General features: G+C 36.1%; 1 protein-coding gene across 5 annotated transcripts in view; it reads right to left on the reverse strand.

Moving 5' to 3' along the window:
- tmem269 (transmembrane protein 269) overlaps positions 1 to 11078 on the reverse strand; it is a 46511-nt gene extending 35433 nt beyond the window's left edge. Inside the window, exons 1-3 of one of the 5 annotated variants that reach the window (XR_009826730.1) lie at positions 10926 to 11078; positions 10741 to 10816; positions 5949 to 5989 (exon numbers count right to left, since the gene is read on the reverse strand). The gene's annotated coding sequence lies outside the window, so the exon portion shown is untranslated. The other 4 variants (XR_009826731.1, XR_009826733.1, XR_009826732.1 and 1 more) reach the window with 4 other exon arrangements.
- Between the last annotated feature and the right edge of the window lie 8381 nt (positions 11079 to 19459).

Genomic DNA, 19459 nt, shown 5'->3' on the forward strand with positions numbered 1-19459 from the left:
ACAAACACACACACGCACGCACGCACACACACACGCTCCAGTGAAGTGTGATGCGTTGACACACATACCAGACGTGAGATCAATTTGTCTGCTCACACCTATGAAAAGCGCTGACCTATGGAAATTCAACAGTCCAAATCTTTATTTTTGTGTTTTTATTTACAACAATAAAAGCTAGGATGGACTTTAAAGTCTCTTTGTGAAAACTAAAGTTTGCACAAAGTTGGATCATGGATATTGAACATCATTAGGGCGCTCTAAACATGAAATATCATCCTCAGAGTCACCTTTGCACTGATATAAATCATTCTACTGTAGAGTACAGTACTCACTGGTAGCCTGGAGGATCCTCCAAGCATCACCCGGCCACTACAACACGACCATTACCTGGAAATACTTCATCACATCCTGGGTAATTCTTCCAAGTTAGACATGTGCTGAAGCCACGTGAGTTGTTCTGCTAAAACTTGGTCAACCTGACAGCCACGGCTACACCATTAGCCGAGTGTTAGCATTCCGTGTTTTTAGCATTCTGTAAAATATTCTTGTAAAATGTAAACCTTTTTTATCCAATATTTATACAGTTAGTAGACACATTGGTAACTATTTTGTAAAAAATACTTCCCCCCACAATATTTTCACAATATTTACATTTTTGTGGTAACCATTTTTGTGTCAAATTTAAACTTAAAATATTTCTACAGTGCATAATTTTTGTACGACAACTTTTTCTTAATCACAAAATTATAACTTTCCCCCGCCCCCAAAAAACTTTTTCATCATATATTTGAGTTTCAATCTTGTAAAATTACATAATTTTGTCTTGTAACATAAAATGAAAAACTCTCAAGAATATTCTTAAAAAATATTGTATGAAAACTTTCTCACAATATTCAAACTTGTTTTTTCTGGAAAAAAAAAAGAAAAAAAAAAGACTTTTTTCACAATATATTTGACTTTAATCAATGGTAGAACTTTTAATTAAAAAAAAAAAAAAAAGTAAACTTTTTTCTTAAAATATTATTTTCTTAAAATATTTCTACACAATTTTTGTAAGATAATTTTTTCACAAGATTGTGTTTTTCTAAATAAAACTGACTTTTTATTATTTATTTATTTTTTTACAATATTTTTTACTTTTATCATTGGTAGACCTTTTTATTATTATTATATTTTTTTTACTTTTTTCTTAAAATATAATTTTCTTAAATTATGTCTACACAATTCTTGTAAGATATATTTTTTCACACGATTTTGCGTTTTTCTAAAAAAAAAAACTGACTTTTTTTTACAATATATTTGACGTTAATCATGATAATCGGTAGAATTTTCTTTTTTTTTTTTAAATTTAATTTTTTTTCTTAATATAGTCCTACACAATTCTTGTAAGAATGTTTTCAAACAATACTGTGTTTTTCATTAAACAAAAAGTTTGACTTTAATCCTGTAAAATGGCATAATTTTTACACAATATACAATGACAACTTTTGTTTCAAACTATTTCTATTTTTTTTATAATAAACTTTAATCCTGTAAAATTACATACATTTGTCTTGTAAAATAAATAAAAAAAGATTCTCAGAATATTCCAAAATGTTTTTGCAGACTTTAATGCAACTTTTTTCCAAAATAAAATAAACAATTTTATAAAATGACTTCAATCATGAAAAATGGCATACCTTTTTAAAAAAAAGACTATAAACTTTTTTTCTTAATGTTTTTACACAATTCTTGAACGATAACTTTTTTTGATAAAATGTTGCGTTTTTCTGGAAAAAAATAAATACTCGTTCACAGTATATCTGACATTATTTCCTGTAAAATTGCATACTTTTTATTGTAAATGTTTAACATTTTCCTCAAAATATTCTGACATAATTCTTGGGACAAACAGTAGAAAATGGATGGTTGGAATGCTTGTACAATGACAAAAAAATTCTTAAAACATTACAAACTTTTCTCAAAAAACCCCCACTATTTTTTATAATATATTTGGCTTTTATCTGGTCAAATTACATAATTTTGTTTTGTGAAATATTTTTTTTTATCAGAAGATTCCTAAAAAATCTTATTTGACAAATTTTTCTCACAAGATTGCTACCTATTTTCTAAAAAAAAAAAAACATGGCCTTTTTCACAATAAATTTTACTTTAATTCTTTAAAATGGCATTTTTTATTGTAGATGTTTAACATTTTACTCAAAATAATCTGACAATTCTTGTGCAATGACAACATTTTTCTTAAAATATTACTAACTTTTCTAAAAAAACCACATTATTTTTTATAATATATTTGGCTTTTATCTGGTAAAATTACATAATTTTGTTGTGTGAAATTGTTTTTTTTCTCAGAAAATTCCTAAAAAATCTTATATCACAACTTTCTCACAATATTGCAACCTATTTTCTAAAAAAATATGGCCTTTTTCACAATAAATTTGACTTTAATCCTTTAAAATGGCATATTTTTCTTGTAAATGTTTAACATTTTACTCATAATATTCTGACATAATTCTTGTACACTGACAACATTTTTCTTAAAATATTACTAACTTTTCTTGAAAAAAAAAAAATTAAAAAAAAGACTAGTTTTATATTTTTACAGTTCTCCCTGTGGAGGTGGGCTGCAGAGGCGTCGTGGGCAGGTCAAATACCAGTCTCCTTAAGAACATGGGAATCCGGGGCCTGGCAGAAATTAAGAACACATGTGGCTCGCAGGATGACCACCTACCTGGAAATGAACCACTTCATTGACACATCAGTGCAGAAAGCAGGGATGCCAGGCTTTCCCGGGTGTGTGTCGAGCACCTGAGCATGATATGGCACCAAGTCCAGGCCGCAAAGAGTGATGGAAGAGACCTCCATGTGGTTTTCCTGGATCTGGCCAACGTCTTTGGCTCATTTCCACACAACGTCCAGTGGACTACGTTAAGCTACTACCAGGTTCTAAATGCTATCAGTGCCCTCGTCAGGGCCTATTCCCTGGACGTGCAGATATGCCTGTCAACGGCAGAGTACACCACGGCTTGGCAACACCTGGAGGTGGGCATTATGGCAGGATGCACCATTTCCCCACTGGCCTTCACCATGGAAATGGAGGTCATCATCCGTGCATCTCGATGGGTGGTGGGAGGAGAGCAGCTAAAACCAGGCCTTTGGCTCCCTCCCATTAGGGCATACATGGATGATATGACCACTCTCACTTCAACCATCCCATGTACCAGACGACTGGTGAGGAAGTTGCAGGAAAACATTGAATGGGCCCGGATGAAGTTTAAACCGAGCAAGTCCAGGAGCCTGTCTGTTGTCAAAGGCAAGCTATCGGACCAGCGCTTTTACATCGGCGAGGAGCCCATACCAACCGTGGTAGCAAAGCCAATCAAGAGCCTCGGGCGGTGGTACGATGCAACCCTCAAGGATACGACCCAAGTGGAACAGCTTAGACAGGATGCTACCAGTGGTCTTCAGCGCATCGACAAGACCCTGCTCCCTGGCAGGTTGAAGCTTTGGTGCCTTCAGTTTGGTCTAATACCTCGGTTGATGTGGCCTCTGACCATCTATGAGATGCCGATCTCAAAGGTTGAGAAACTTGAGAGGTTGATCAGCTCCTTTGCCAGGAAATGGCTAGGTCTTCCCAGGTGCCTTACCAACATAGCTTTGTATGGTAAAGACATCCTGGAGCTTCCTCTGTTCAGCCTCACAGAGGAAATCAAGAGTACCAAAGTCCGGCTGGAGATGATACTGACAGAATCCCGAGACCCTGTGTGGCTAAAAATGCTCTGACCCTTGTAACCGGGAGGAAGTGGACTCCAGCTGCAGCTACACACCAGGCCAAGTCAGCCCTTAAGCATCGAGACATCGTCGGCCACGTGCAAATGGAAAGCGTTGGCCTTGGTCCCGGAGAGAGTACACCATCCTGGTACAAAGCAGGTCCAGCTCAGCGACGTGGACTTGAGGTCGAAGAAGTTCGCAGAGAGGAAGAGGCTGAGAGGTGTGCAAAGGCTGTCTCACAAGGAAAGCAAGGTCATTGGATGTGTTGGGAAAATGTTGAGAAGCGAAAGCTCTCCTGGAAAGAGATTTGGGACATGGAAGCTTTTTGAACCAGCTTCATACTGCGAGCCACATACGACGTCCTACCATCACCACAGAACCTAAGCCAGTGGTACGAAGAAGACCCCACATGCCCCCTTTTTCCATCTCCAGCAAACCTGGAACACATCCTGGTCGGCTGCAAGACAAGCCTTCGATACACTTGGCAGCACAACCAAGTGCTGAAATGTCTTGGAGTCGACGCACGGTTGTCAACACTCTGCCGCCTTCCTCCCATCCTGCATCTTCAAGGCAGTTTGTGCACGAGGGGGAGAAGCAACCGAAGTCCTGCACACCTATATACTACGCTAATTACACATCAAAACCCTGCGGCTTATAGTCGGGTGCGGCTTATATATGGAGCAATCTGTATTTCCCCCTAAATTTAGCTGGTGCGGCTTATAGTCAGGTGCGGCTTATAGTCCGGAAATTACGGTATTTTCAAAAAAAATATGGCCTTTTTCACAATATCTTTGACTTTAATCCTTTAAAATGGCATTTGTTTTCTTGTAAATGTTTAACATTTTACTCAAAATATTCCGACAATTCTTGTACAATGACATTTTTTTTAAATATCACAAAATTTAAAAAAAAATAATAAATACAATTTGTAGAATATATTTGACTTTTATCTGGTAAAATTACATAATTTTGTTTTGTGAAATATTTTTTTCCCTCAGAAGATTCCTAAAAAAATCCTTTGACAACTTTTTCTCACAATATTGCAACCTATTTTCTAAAAAATGATGGCCTTTTTCACAATATATTTGACTTTAATCCTTTAAAATGGCATATTTTTTCCTTTGTATGGGTTTAACATTTTACTAAAAATATTCTGACATAATTCTTGTACAACGACAACATTTTTCTTCAAATATTACTAACTTTTTCGTATAAAAAGAACATTTTTATATAATACATTTGACTTTTATCTGGTAAAATTACTAAATTTTGTTTTGTGAAATTATTTTTTTTCTCAGACGATTCCTAAAAAATCCTATTTGACAACTTTTTCATACAATATTGCAACCTATTTTCTAAAAAAAAAAGATGGATTTTTTCACAATATATTTGACTTTAATCCTTTAAAATGGCATATTTTTTGAGGGAAATGTTTAACATTTAACTCTAAATATTCTGAAATAATTATTGTACAATGACAAAAATTATTTTTTAATCACTAACTTTTGTCAAAAAAAAAAAAGACTGTTTATAATATATTTGACTTATATCTGGTAAAACTACATACTCTAATTTTGTTTTGTGAAAAAATTTTTTTTTCCAGAAAATGCCTAAAAAATGTTATATGACAACTTTTCCTCACAATATTGCAACCTATTTTCCAAAAAAAAAAAATATGGCTTTTTTTCCACAATATATTTGACTTGAATCCTTTAAAATGGCATATATTTTTTTAATGTTTAACATTTTACTCAAAAAATTCTAACACAATTATTGTACAATGACAACTAACTAACTACAAAAACCTTGTTATTAATATTTTTACACAATTCTTGAAAGATAACTTTTTTCCACACAATATTGTGTTTTTCTAAAATAAAATAAAAATACTTTTTCACGATACATTTGGCTTCAATCTGGTAAAATTACATCGTTTTGTTTTGTCATTTCTTTCGCTCCAGAAGGTTCCTAAAAATTCTGATATGACAACTTTTTCCTCCCAATATTTTCTATTTAAAAAAAATGAAATTTTGACAATATATTTAAATTGAATCCTGTCAAATGGCTACTGGGTGCAAAGCATGAATGATGCATTTCACAACACGCTGCAATGTCCTTCTAATAAATGACAAGTTAAGCTCATTTGAAGATGAAACATCAGATCAGAGAGAACTTACCGGAGGAAGGCGTCAACAAGATCATGACTTCTCTGGAGTGGCTGAAAGAAAATATGACCACAACATCTTGTCAGTTATTAATTGCAGGTGGCATATCACATAGTTATTAATTATCACATAGTTATTAATTACAAGTGTTACATCACATAGTTATTAATTATCACATAGTTATTAATTATCACATAGTTATCAATGATTGGTGGTTGATTGTTTTTCTTTGGCTTGGTACTAGGTTGTTTCCATGGACAATGGTTGTCACACAGCATCAGGAAAGTATCATCTACATCTTGTTCACTCTACTACTCGACTGATGTGTTGTGTATATACAGCTGATCGACATGTGTGTGGTGTTTTCGTGACATATTTCAATAGTTATACACTCTAAAATATAATCAAGAGCAAATGACATGTTTTAAACCACCTTGTAGTGCAAGTCTTTCTTTACGTATACTGCAACTCCTCCTCCATTCTTGCTGCTACTAGCAATGTGGTTTTATTCTTACTGCGATCACTACAAAGGGTTTGTGGAATTTTTCCCAAAAAAAGAGATACCTGCGAAAGAGGCTGCACTGCAGGTTTCCCTGCGAAAACCTGCGAGACAGGCTTGTAGGGATGAAATAGCCTCTGTGCTTTTTCCTGACCTAACGTATATATGTATATACAGTATGTATATATGTATATTTACATACTGTATGTATACATACATTTTTTTGACACCCCTTATATTAAAGTTAAAGTTAAAGTTAAAGTACCAATGATTGTCACACACACTAGGTGTGGTGAAATTTGTCCTCTGCATTTGACCCATCCCCTTGATCACCCCCTGGGAGGTGAGGGGAGCAGTGGGCAGCAGCGTAGCCGCGCCCGGGAATCATTTTTGGTGATTTAACCCCCAATTCCAACCCTTGATGCTGAGTGCCAAGCAGGGAGGTAATGGGTCCCATTTTTATAGTCTTTGGTATGACCCGGCCGGGGTTTGAACTCACAACCTACTGTAATATATATATATATATATATATATATATATATATATATATATATATATATATATATATGTAATATATATAAGGGGTGTCAAAAAATGTATATATGTATATATATATATATATATATATATATATATATATATATATATATATATATATATATATATATATATATATATATATATATATATATATATATATATATACACACATTTTTTGTGTATATATATATATATATATATATATATATATATATATATATATATATATATATATATATATATATATATATATATATATATATATATATATATATATATATATATATATATATATATATATATATGTATTAGGGGTGTCAAAAAATGTACACATTTATACATACATATGAATAATATATACATATGTATACATATATACACATATACATATATACACAAGTCCAAAAACCAATGAAGTTGGCACGTTGTCTAAATGGTAAATAAAAACAGAATACAATGATTTACAAATCCTTTTCAACTTATATTCAATTGAATAGACTGTACTTGTGCAATGACAATAAAGACCTACCTACCTACCAAAGACAAGATACTTAACGTTCGAACTGGTAAACTTTGTGATTTTTTTTTTGCAATTAGCTCATTTAGAATTTGATGCCTGTGACAAGTTTCAAAAAAGCTGGCACAAGTGGCAAAAAAAAGACTGAGAATGTTGAGGAATGCTCATCAAAAACTTATTTGGAACATCCCACAGGTGGACAGGCTAATTTGGAACAGGTGGGTGCCATGATTGGGTGTAAAAGCAGCTTCTATGAAATGCTCAGTCATTCACAAACAAGGACGGGGCGAGGGTCACCACTTTGTCAACAAATGCGTGAACAAATTGCCCAACAGTTTAAGAACAACATTTCTCAACCAGCTATTGGATGGAATTTAGGGATTTCACCATCTACGGTCCGTAATATCATCAAAAGGTTCAGCGAATCTGGAGAAATCACTGCATGTAAGCGATGATATTATGGACCTTTGATCCCTCAGGCGGTACTGCATCAAAAAGCGACATCAGTGTGTAAAGGATTTCACCACATGGGCTCAGGAACACTTCAGAAAACCACTGTCAGTAACTACAGTTCGTCGCTACATCTGTAAGTGCAACTTAAAACTCTACTATGCAAAGCGAAAGCCATTAATCAACAACACCCAGAAACGCCGCCGGCCTCACTGGGCCCGAGCTCATCTAAGATGGACTGATGCAAAGTGGAAAAGTGTTCGGTGGTCTGCTGCCATTAAATTCTAAGTCAATGATTAATTGCAACAACAAAAAAATAAGTTTCTCAGTTCGAACATTACATATCATGTCTTTGCAGTCAATTCAATTGAATATAAGTTGAAAAGGATTTGCAAATCATTGTATTTTGTTTTTATTTACGAATTACACAACGTGCCAACTTCACTGGTTTTGGATATATATATATATATATATATATATATATATATATATATATATATATATATATATATATATATACGTACAGTATATATTATAAGTTACATAATATTGTGAACAACTTCCTTTTAATGCTTTTACGATCAGAAATTGAAGCCCTAAGCAGAATTTTGTAGACTTTTTTTATTCATGTGAAACGATTCCTAAATCTCATACATCACACTTGAATTTATTTTGACACTTGTTTTTTTGGGTTTTTTTGCTCAAAGGCTACTCTTCATCTACACCAGGGGTCACCAACGCGGTGCCCGCGGGCACCAGGTAGCCCGTAAGGACCAGATGAGTAGCCCGCTGGCCTGTTCTAAAAATAGCTCAAACAGCAGCACTTACCAGTGAGCTGCCTCTATTTTTTAAATTGTATTTATTTACTAGCAATCTGGTCTCACTTTGCCCGACATTTTTAATTCTAAGAGAGACAAAACTCTAATAGAATTTGAAAATCCAAGAAAATATTTTAAAGACTTGGTCTTCACTCGTTTAAATACATTCATTAATTTTTTTACTTTGCTTCTTATAACTTTCAGAAAGACAATTTTAGAGAAAAAAATCCAACCTTAAAAATGATTTTAGGATTTTTAAACACATATACCTTTTTACCTTTTAATTTCCTTCCTCTTCTTTCCTGACAATTTAAATTAATGTTCAAGTAAATGTATTTTTTTTTATTGTAAAGAATAACAAATACATTTTAATTTAATTCTTCATTTTAGCTTCTGTTTTTTCGACGAAGAATATTTGTGAAATATTTCTTCAAACCTACTATGATTAAAATTCAAAACAATTATTCTGGCAAATCTAGAAAATCTGTAGAATCAAATTTAAATCTTATTTCAAAGTCTTTTGAATTTCTTTTAAAATGTTTGTTCTGGAAAATCTAGAAGAAATAATGATTTGTCTTTGTTAGAAATATAGCTTGGTCCAATTTGTTATATATTCTAACAAAGTGCAGATTGGATTTTAACCTATTTAAAACATGTCATCAAAATTCTAAAATTAATCTTAATCAGGAAAAATTACTAATGATGTTCCATAAATAATTTTTTTAATTTTTTCAAAAAGATTCGAGTTAGCTAGTTTTTCTCTTCTTTTTTTCGGTTGAATTTTGAATTTTACAGAGTCGAAATGGAAGATAAACTATGTTTCAAAATGTAATTGTCATTTTTTTCGTGTTTTCTCCTCTTTTAAACCGTTCAATTAAGTGTAAATATCATTAATTATTAATAATAACATAGAGTTAAAGGTAAATTGAGCAAATTGGCTATTTCTGGCAATTTATTTAAGTGTGTATCAAACTGGTAGCCCTTCGCATTAATCACTACCCAAGAAGTAGCTCTTGGTTTCAAAAAGGTTGGTGACCCCTGATCTACACAATTCAAACAAAAACACATTATCAGCTCAAAACACAAAAGAAAATGACAAAGAATCATGGTGTGTCTGAAAAGGACTATTTTAATGTTTTTTTTATCTATGACGGAGCAGGAGTGGGCTAAGAAAACTTTTTCAGTAAAATTTCACGTATCATTTAACATGTTTATATTTACATGACACCGGGGACCCCAAATATCATGGGGCCGCTTGCCCAGCACGTGATCTACACTTTTTAATTGTTCATTTATTACATTTGAGTAATTTCGGTGATATATTCTGCACTTCTTTTAAAGCATATTTTACTTTAAATATTGTATTCATCCATGTAAACGTGACACTAAGTGCCCTTTTGTTTGTTTCAAATTGTTTCTTATGTCTGCGGTTTTGAAATGTGTTATATATTAATTACTCTATAATTATTCTTCAAAATAAAAGCCGACTGTACTTTCGATGACACTGTTTGGAAAATGTCGAACAAATAAATGACATACATTCCAGTAAAAAAAATATTACATTCTGACTATAAAATCGCATTGCATATTGAGGTTTTTTAAAAAAAAAATTAAAGTATGCAAGCAAGTAATAACCTGTTAATCCACTATTTATTCATGACAACTGTGTCTGTTTTTTTTATTTATGTATTCAATATTAATTTACATACTTGTTTGTTATTAATTCATGCATTTATTTGCCGGTGTCTAGCAACATGTATGCAATTTTAAACTACTGAAATATAATGTATTTGAATTTTTGAAATATGATAATAATAATAATTACATTATAATAATATGAATATTTAGTGGAGTTATTTCAGACGGAGACAACATTGGTTTGCCAATTTAGATTTAAAATAATTGATTTAATGAGCGTGGAGCACAACTGCGTCACAAAAAGATTCCACAACATGACGTGAAACAAGAGTTCGATCTTACCTGAAGTGAAGTCCACAGATTGCAAGAAGATCACAAATCAAACGAGAGGCGTCTGTGAACCGATTAGGAACCTGTTCTTTGTATTTAATATGAATTATAATTTTTTTTTTTTTTTCTTCTTCTTAGACGTTTTAATCTGCCGTCGTCGTCGTCATCATCCTCGTCATCACCTGCGGCACGTTTACCTGTCAAAGTCTTCGTCGCCTTCCCCAGCGCGGGCTTTTAAAGAGCAAGTGAACGTTCACTGGAATATTCCACCGGAAGTGGCGTCTGCGGGAATTCTGCTGCTGAGCGGCGCGCACAGGCGCAAAGCCTGCGCCGGATCACGGCACGGATGCGTGCGCAGCAGGACAAGTGGTTTTAGGCTTCGAACGTGCGTCAAATAAATCAGGGGTCCCCAACCACCGGGCCGCGGCCCGGTAACGGTCCGTGGATCGATTGGTACCGGGCCGCACAAGAAATAAAAAAATAAAAAAATATATTTTATTTTTATTTTTTATTAAATCAACATAAAAAACACAAGATACACTTGCCCAAAAAACCTCCCTCCCCCATTTACACTCATTCACACAAAAGGGTTGTTTCTTTCTGTTATTCATTTTTCTGGTTCCTACATTATATATCAATATAGATCAATACAGTCTGGGGATACAGTCCGTAAGCACACATGGTTGCATTTTTTAATGACAAAACAACAACAAGAAAACATCCCCCATTCTCTCATAACAACAACATTACTGCAAATTGTTAGTACCAATAATAATAATAATTGTTATTATAATGGATTAGATTTATGTAGCGCTTTCACTCCTTTGGACTGTTTTTGTGCAAGACTTCCGGTTCCGGTTCACCGTGCGTGACTGCTCGCCGTCTGTTCGCTGTTGCGAAAAAGCTAAGTAGCGCTCTATCTGTGTGCTTTTAATTGTTCTACAGCTTTCTTTATCACTTCTCAAACATTTTTAGTGGTACTATTTAACTTGCAAATCACCCGATCTCTGTCCCACCACCCTTTCCTCAGCTAGCTAGCTGCTAAGCTAGCGCGGAGAAAGGCAGCGCCGGTCAGTAAGAAGCTACTCCTACAGACCGCGACCACTTCCCTGAGGACAGCAGGAACTTCACTCGGTGACAGAAAACACTGTGAGTAATGGCTTCCTGCGCGTCTTGCACCATACTCACGGAGAGGTTGGCTCTGCTAGAGGGCCGTGTCCGCCAGTTAGAGCAGAGTAATGTCGTAACTTTAGATGTTGCGGACACATCTGCTAGCGTTAGCTGTAGCGAGCTAACTAGCCCAGCTTGTAGCAGTCCTAAGCGGCCTACAAGCTACGGTGTACCGGTTGAGACGCATAATAGATTTAGCTCTTTAGCTAGTCCTACACCCCAGTCTACCGGGCACCACACCTTAGTTATAGGGGACTCCATCACCCGAAACATAAAGCTTAGCAAACCAGCCACAATAAAGTGTATCCCCGGGGCCAGAGCACCTGACATTGAAGCTAATCTTAGGGAGCTAACTCGCAACAGGCCTAGTAAACACGTACGACAGGCTAATCGCACCACTAATTATGCGAATATAGTTGTACACGTTGGCTCCAATGACACTAGAATGAGACAGTCAGAGATTACAAAGAGAAACATAGCCAGGACTTGTGATCTCGCCAGAAAGATGTCCAGGCATCGAGTAATTGTCTCTGGCCCCCTGCCTGCGAGAGGCAATGATGAGAGATATAGCAGATTAGTCTCGCTTAACAAGTGGTTGGCTATCTACTGTAGGCAGCAGGGACTAACGTTTATTGATAACTGACCCTCTTTCTGGGGCAAACCAGGCTTGCTGATGAGAGACGGCCTTCACCCTAACCAGGAAGGCGCCATCATCCTGTCTAGAAACATAGACTACTATTTAAGTCTCACTTGACTGACTACACTAGAGCAAGCCCGGTCACAGGCAATTACAATGTCTGTTAGTCCGGGTGAGGAGTCAGTTAAGCTAGAACTAGCCAGCGCCAGGCTGGATAATCCATGTACGCATAGCAATTCTCTTAGAATAATACACAATTCACATAATGTTTTTTCTGTTGTGTCTGTGTCAGAGGTGGACATGCATTCTACTGAGGTGGCAAATTATGATATGTCCAGTCTATTGCAGCACCAAGCAAACAATCGGAAAATTCCCGTCATATCAATTCCTAGATATGGTCGAAACTATTTAAAGTGCACTACGCATAATAAACGCAACATTGTTAATATTGCCACTACGGATAATCTTAACAAAAACTCGTCAAAACAGCCCAATACCTATAATATGGGTTTTTTAAACATAAGATCATTGTCTCCCAAGGCGTTATTGGTTAATGAGGTCATTAGAGACAACAATCTTAACGTCATTGGTCTTAGCGAAACCTGGCTCAAACCGGACGAATTTTTTGCGCTCAATGAGGCATCTCCTCCTAACTATACGAATGCGCATGTTGCCCGCCCTCTTAAAAGGGGAGGGGGTGTCGCACTAATATACAATGAAAATTTCAACCTTACCCCTAACCTAAATAATAAATATAAATCGTTTGAGGTGCTTACTATGAGGTCTGTCACACCGCTACCTCTCGACCTGGCTGTTATCTACCGCCCCCCTGGGCCCTATTCGGACTTTATCAGTGAATTCTCAGAGTTCGTTGCTGATCTAGTGACGCACGCCGACAATATAATCATAATGGGGGACTTTAATATCCATATGAATACCCCATCGGACCCTCAGTGCGTGGCGCTCCAAACCATAATTGATAGCTGTGGTCTTACACAAATAATACATGAACCCACGCATCGCAACGGTAATACAATAGATCTAGTGCTTGTCAGGGGTGTCACCACCTCCAAAGTTATGATACTTCCATATACTAAAGTAATGTCCGATCATTACCTTATAAAATTTGAAGTTTTGACTCTTTGTCAACAAGCTAATAATAATAATAACTGCTATAGCGGCCGCAACATTAATGCTGCCACAACGATGACTCTTGCTGACCTACTGCCTTCGGTAATAGCACCATTCCCAAATTATGTCGGCTCTATTGATAAACTCACTAACAACTTTGATGATGCCTTGCGCGAAATTATTGATAGTATAGCACCGCTAAAGCAAAAAAGGGCCCCTAAAAGGCGCACCCCATGGTTTACAGAAGAAATTAGAGCTCATAAATTATCATGTAGAAAACTGGAACGCAAATGGCGCGCGACTAAACTTGAGGTCTTCCATCAAGCATGGAGTGATAGTTTAATAACTTATAAACGCATGCTTACCTTAGCTAAAGCTAAATACTACTCAAATCTCATCCGCCTCAACAAAAACGATCCTAAATTTCTGTTTAGTACAGTAGCATCGCTAACCCAACAAGGGACTCCTCCCAGTAGCTCCACCCACTCGGCAGATGATTTTATGAATTTCTTTAATAAGAAAATTGAACTCATTAGAAAGGAGATTAAAGACAACGCATCCCAGCTACAACTGGGCTCTATTAACACAAATACGACTGTATATACGACGGACACTGCCCTCCAAAATAGTCTCTCTATTTTTGATGAAATAACATTAGAGGAATTATTACAGCGTGTAAGTGGGATAAAACAAACAACATGTTTACTTGACCCACTTCCTGGGAAACTTATCAAGGAACTGTTTGTATTATTAGGTCCATCAGTGTTAAATATTATAAACTTATCACTTTCCTCCGGCACTGTTCCCCTAGCATTCAAAAAAGCGGTTATTCATCCTCTGCTCAAAAGACCTAACCTCGATCCTGACCTCATGGTAAACTACCGACCGGTCTCCCACCTTCCGTTTATTTCCAAAATTCTCGAAAAAACTGTTGCACAGCAGCTAAATGAACACTTAGTGACTAACAATCTCTGTGAACCTTTTCAATCCGGTTTCAGGGCAAATCACTCTACGGAGACAGCCCTCGCAAAAATGACTAATGATCTATTGCTAACGATGGATTCTGATGCGTCATCTATGTTGCTGCTTCTTGATCTTAGCGCCGCTTTCGATACCGTCGATCATAATATTTTATTAGAGCGTATCAAAACACGTATTGGTATGTCAGACTTAGCCTTGTCTTGGTTTAACTCTTATCTTACTGACAGGATGCAGTGCGTCTCCCATAACAATGTGACCTCGGACTATGTCAAGGTAACGTGCGGAGTTCCCCAGGGTTCGGTTCTTGGCCCTGCACTCTTTAGTATTTACATGCTGCCGCTGGGTGACATCATACGCAAGTACGGTGTTAGCTTTCACTGTTATGCTGATGACACTCAACTCTACATGCCCCTAAAGCTGACCAACACGCCGGACTGTAGTCAGCTGGAGGCGTGTCTTAATGAAATTAAACAATGGATGTCCGCTAACTTTTTGCAACTCAACGCTAAGAAAACGGAAATGCTGATTATCGGTCCTGCTAGACACCAACATCTATTTAATAATACCACCTTAACATTTGACAACCAAACAATTAAACAAGGAGACTCGGTAAAGAATCTGGGTATTATCTTCGACCCAACTCTCTCGTTTGAGTCACACATTAAGAGTGTTACTAAAACGGCCTTCTTTCATCTCCGTAATATCGCTAAAATTCGTTCCATCTTGTCCACTAGCGACGCTGAGATCATTATTCATGCGTTCGTTACGTCTCGTCTCGATTACTGTAACGTATTATTTTCGGGCCTCCCTATGTCTAGCATTAAAAGATTACAGTTGGTACAAAATGCGGCTGCAAGGCTTTTGACAAAAACAAGAAAGTTTGATCATATTACGCCTATACTGGCTCACTTGCACTGGCTTCCTGTGCACTTAAGATGCGACTTTAAGGTTTTACTACTTACGTATAAAATATTACACGGTTTAGCTCCAGCCTATCTCGCCGATTGTATTTTACCATATGTCCCGACAAGAAATCTGCGTTCAAAGAACTCCGGCTTATTAGTGATTCCCAGAGCCAAAAAAAAGTCTGCGGGCTATAGAGCGTTTTCTATTCGGGCTCCAGTACTCTGGAATGCCCTCCCGGTAACAGTTAGAGATGCTACCTCAGTAGAAGCATTTAAGTCCCATCTTAAAACTCATTTGTATAATCTAGCCTTTAAATAGACCCCCCCTTTTTTAGACCAGTTGATCTGCCGTTTCTTTTCTTCTCTCCTCTTCTCCCCTGTCCCTTGCGAGGGGGAGTTGCATAGGTCCGGTGGCCATGGATGAAGTGCTGGCTGTCCAGAGCCGGGACCCCGGGTGGACCACTAGCCTGTGCATCGGTTGGGGACATCTCTGCGCTGCTGACCCGTCTCCGCTCGGGATGGTTTCCTGTTGGCCCCGCTGTGGACTGGACTCCCGCTGATGTGTTGGATCCACTGTGGACTGGACTTTCACAATGTTATGTCAGACCCACTCGACATCCGCTGCTTTCGGTCTCCCCTAGAGGGGGGGGGGGTTACCCACATATGCGGTCCTCTCCAAGGTTTCTCATAGTCATTCACCGACGTCCCACTGGGGTGAGTTTTTCCTTGCCCGTATGTGGGCTCTGTACCGAGGATGTCGTTGTGGCTTGTACAGCCCTTTGAGACACTTGTGATTTAGGGCTATATAAATAAACATTGATTGATTGATTGAAGTGCTCCGTGCATGTACGCGTGTCCACTTAAGTAATTTTGTTCTTACACGTATTCTCCCATACACTTAATTACTTTTGTTCCAACACGCTTTCTCCTATCCACTTAAGTACTTTTGTTCTTACACGTATTCTCCCATACACTTAAGTACTTTTGTTCCAACATGCTTTCTCCTATCCACATAAGTACTTTTGTTCTTACACGTATTCTCCTAGCTACTTAAGTCAGCGTTTCTCAAAGTGTGGGGCGCGCCCCACTGGTGGGGAATAGAGACATGACAGGTGGGGCGCGAGGAACGGGAGGAAATTTCACTTTGATTTTTTTTTATTTTTTATTATTATATTCTTTGATATTTTTTTTACTATGCTTTCATTTTCTATACACACTGGAAATCACTTTGTGATTCTGTCTGTGAAATCCGCTATATAGATAAATGTAAATTACTTATTTTTCCTGTATGCTTTACATTACTAGGTAGGAGCGAAAGTTTGACAGACAGCAACAGTAACTAATGGGGGCGGGGCTAAGCGGAAGCTTTGTGAATGGCGAGTCACTGTGCGAGGATTTGCTGTTTTGCAAATACATAAAAAATAGAGCCACTGCTGATGAGCTGTTCAAGATAATGGACAGTTTCCTCAAAGAACACGACCTTAAATGGGAAAACTGTGTGGGCTTTTGCTCTGATGGCGCGCATGGCAAAGTCAAGAAACGGGCTGCAGGCTCTAATAAAGAGGGTTGCGCCAAATGCGCATTGGACACAATGTGTCATTCACCGGGAAACACTCGCGTCAAGGCAGCTCAGTTTTATTTATTATTGAACTTGATGCAAGTTATAACACTTTTATTTGATTTATTATTGAACTTGATGCAAGTTATAACACTTTTTTTGATTTATTATTGAACTTGATGCAAGTTATAACACTTTTGTTTTATTTATTATTGAACTTGGACGGCGTGGCGAAGTTGGTAGAGTGGCTGTGCCAGCAATCGGAGTGTTGCTGGTTACTGGGGTTCAATTCCCACCTTCTACCTTCCTAGTCACGTCCGTTGTGTCCTTGGGCAAGACACTTCACCCTTTGCCTCTGATGGCTGCTGGTTAGCGCCTTGCATGGCAGCTCCCGCCATCAGTGTGTGAATGTGTGTGTGAATGGGTAAATGTGGAAATACTGTCAAAGCGCTTTGAGTACCTTGAAGGTAGAAAAGCGCTATACAAGTATAACCCATTTATCATATATATTTACCAGCAGCCATCAGAGGCAAAGGGTGAAGTGTCTTGCCCAAGGACACAACGGACGTGACTAGGAAGGTAGAAGGTGGGAATTGAACCCCAGTAACCAGCAACACTCCGATTGCTGGCACAGCCACTCTACCAACTTCGCCACGCCGTCCGAGTTCAATAATAAATAAAACAAAAGTGTTATAACTTGCATCAAGTTCAATAATAAATCAAAAAAAGTGTTATAACTTGCATCAAGTTCAATAATAAATCAAATAAAAGTGTTATAACTTGCATCAAGTTCAATAATAAATAAAACAAAAGTGTTATAACTTGCATCAAGTTCAATAATAAATCAAAAAAAGTGTTATAACTTGCATCAAGTTCAATAATAAATCAAAAAAAGTGTTATAACTTGCATCAAGTTCAATAATAAATCAAATAAAAGTGTTATAACTTGCATCAAGTTCAATAATAAATAAAACAAAAGTGTTATAACTTGCATCAAGTTCAATAATAAATCAAATAAAAGTGTTATAACTTGCATCAAGTTCAATAATAAATCAAATAAAAGTGTTATAACTTGCATCAAGTTCAATAATAAATCAAAAAAAGTGTTATAACTTGCATCAAGTTCAATAATAAATCAAATAAAAGTGTTATAACTTGCATCAAGTTCAATAATAAATAAAACAAAAGTGTTATAACTTGCATCAAGTTCAATAATAAATCAAAAAAAGTGTTATAACTTGCATCAAGTTCAATAATAAATCAAATAAAAGTGTTATAACTTGCATCAAGTTCAATAATAAATAAAACAAAAGTGTTATAACTTGCATCAAGTTCAATAATAAATCAAAAAAAGTGTTATAACTTGCATCAAGTTCAATAATAAATCAAATAAAAGTGTTATAACTTGCATCAAGTTCAATAATAAATAAAACAAAAGTGTTATAACTTGCATCAAGTTCAATAATAAATAAAAAAAAAGTGTTATAACTTGCATCAAGTTCAATAATAAATCAAATAACTTTTTTAGACTCCTTTGATCCGCGTTGTGGCATGTTTGCAGGTGAACAATGAGTCACTCGGTGTTCGAGGCACCTTATCTTCCGCCAAATCACCCTCGTGAGGAGTATATTACTGCTCGCAAGTTAGTAAAACTTCATGTTTGACAATTCACAAACAACCACATACATATATATATATTAGGGCTGCAACAACTAATCGATTAAATCGATTAAAATCGATTATACAAATAGTTGCCGATTAATTTAGTCATCGATTCGTTGGATCTATGCTATGTGCATGCGCAGAGGCTTTTTAAAAAAAAAAATTTAATTTACATTTTTATTTTATTTTTAATTTTAATTTTTTTGCCAAACCTTTATTTATAAACTACAAAATTTACAAACAGCTGAGAAACAATAATCAAAATAAGTATGGTGCCAGTATGCTGTTTTTCCCCCCAATAAAATACTGGATAGGATATAAATGTAGATTGTCTCTTTTATCCGATTATTAATCGATTAATCGAAGTAATAATCGACATATTAATCTATCATCAAATTAATCGTGAGTTGCAGTCCTAATATACATACACATATATATATATATATATATATATATATATATATATATATATATATATATATATATATATATATATATATATATATATATATATATATATATATATATATATATATATATACTGTTGAAATGTACTGTGTGTCACATGCAGCACTTACAGTAAGTACACTTTGTTTACTAAGTTGCAGTAAACGTGTGCAAAGACAAACACGCCCCCTGCTGTTCTGCAAGAAAACTGCACCATTTTTCCTCCATCCAAGGGACATC

Source organism: Entelurus aequoreus, linkage group LG07 (genome assembly GCF_033978785.1).
Source record: "Entelurus aequoreus isolate RoL-2023_Sb linkage group LG07, RoL_Eaeq_v1.1, whole genome shotgun sequence".
NCBI lineage: Eukaryota > Metazoa > Chordata > Actinopteri > Syngnathiformes > Syngnathidae > Entelurus > Entelurus aequoreus.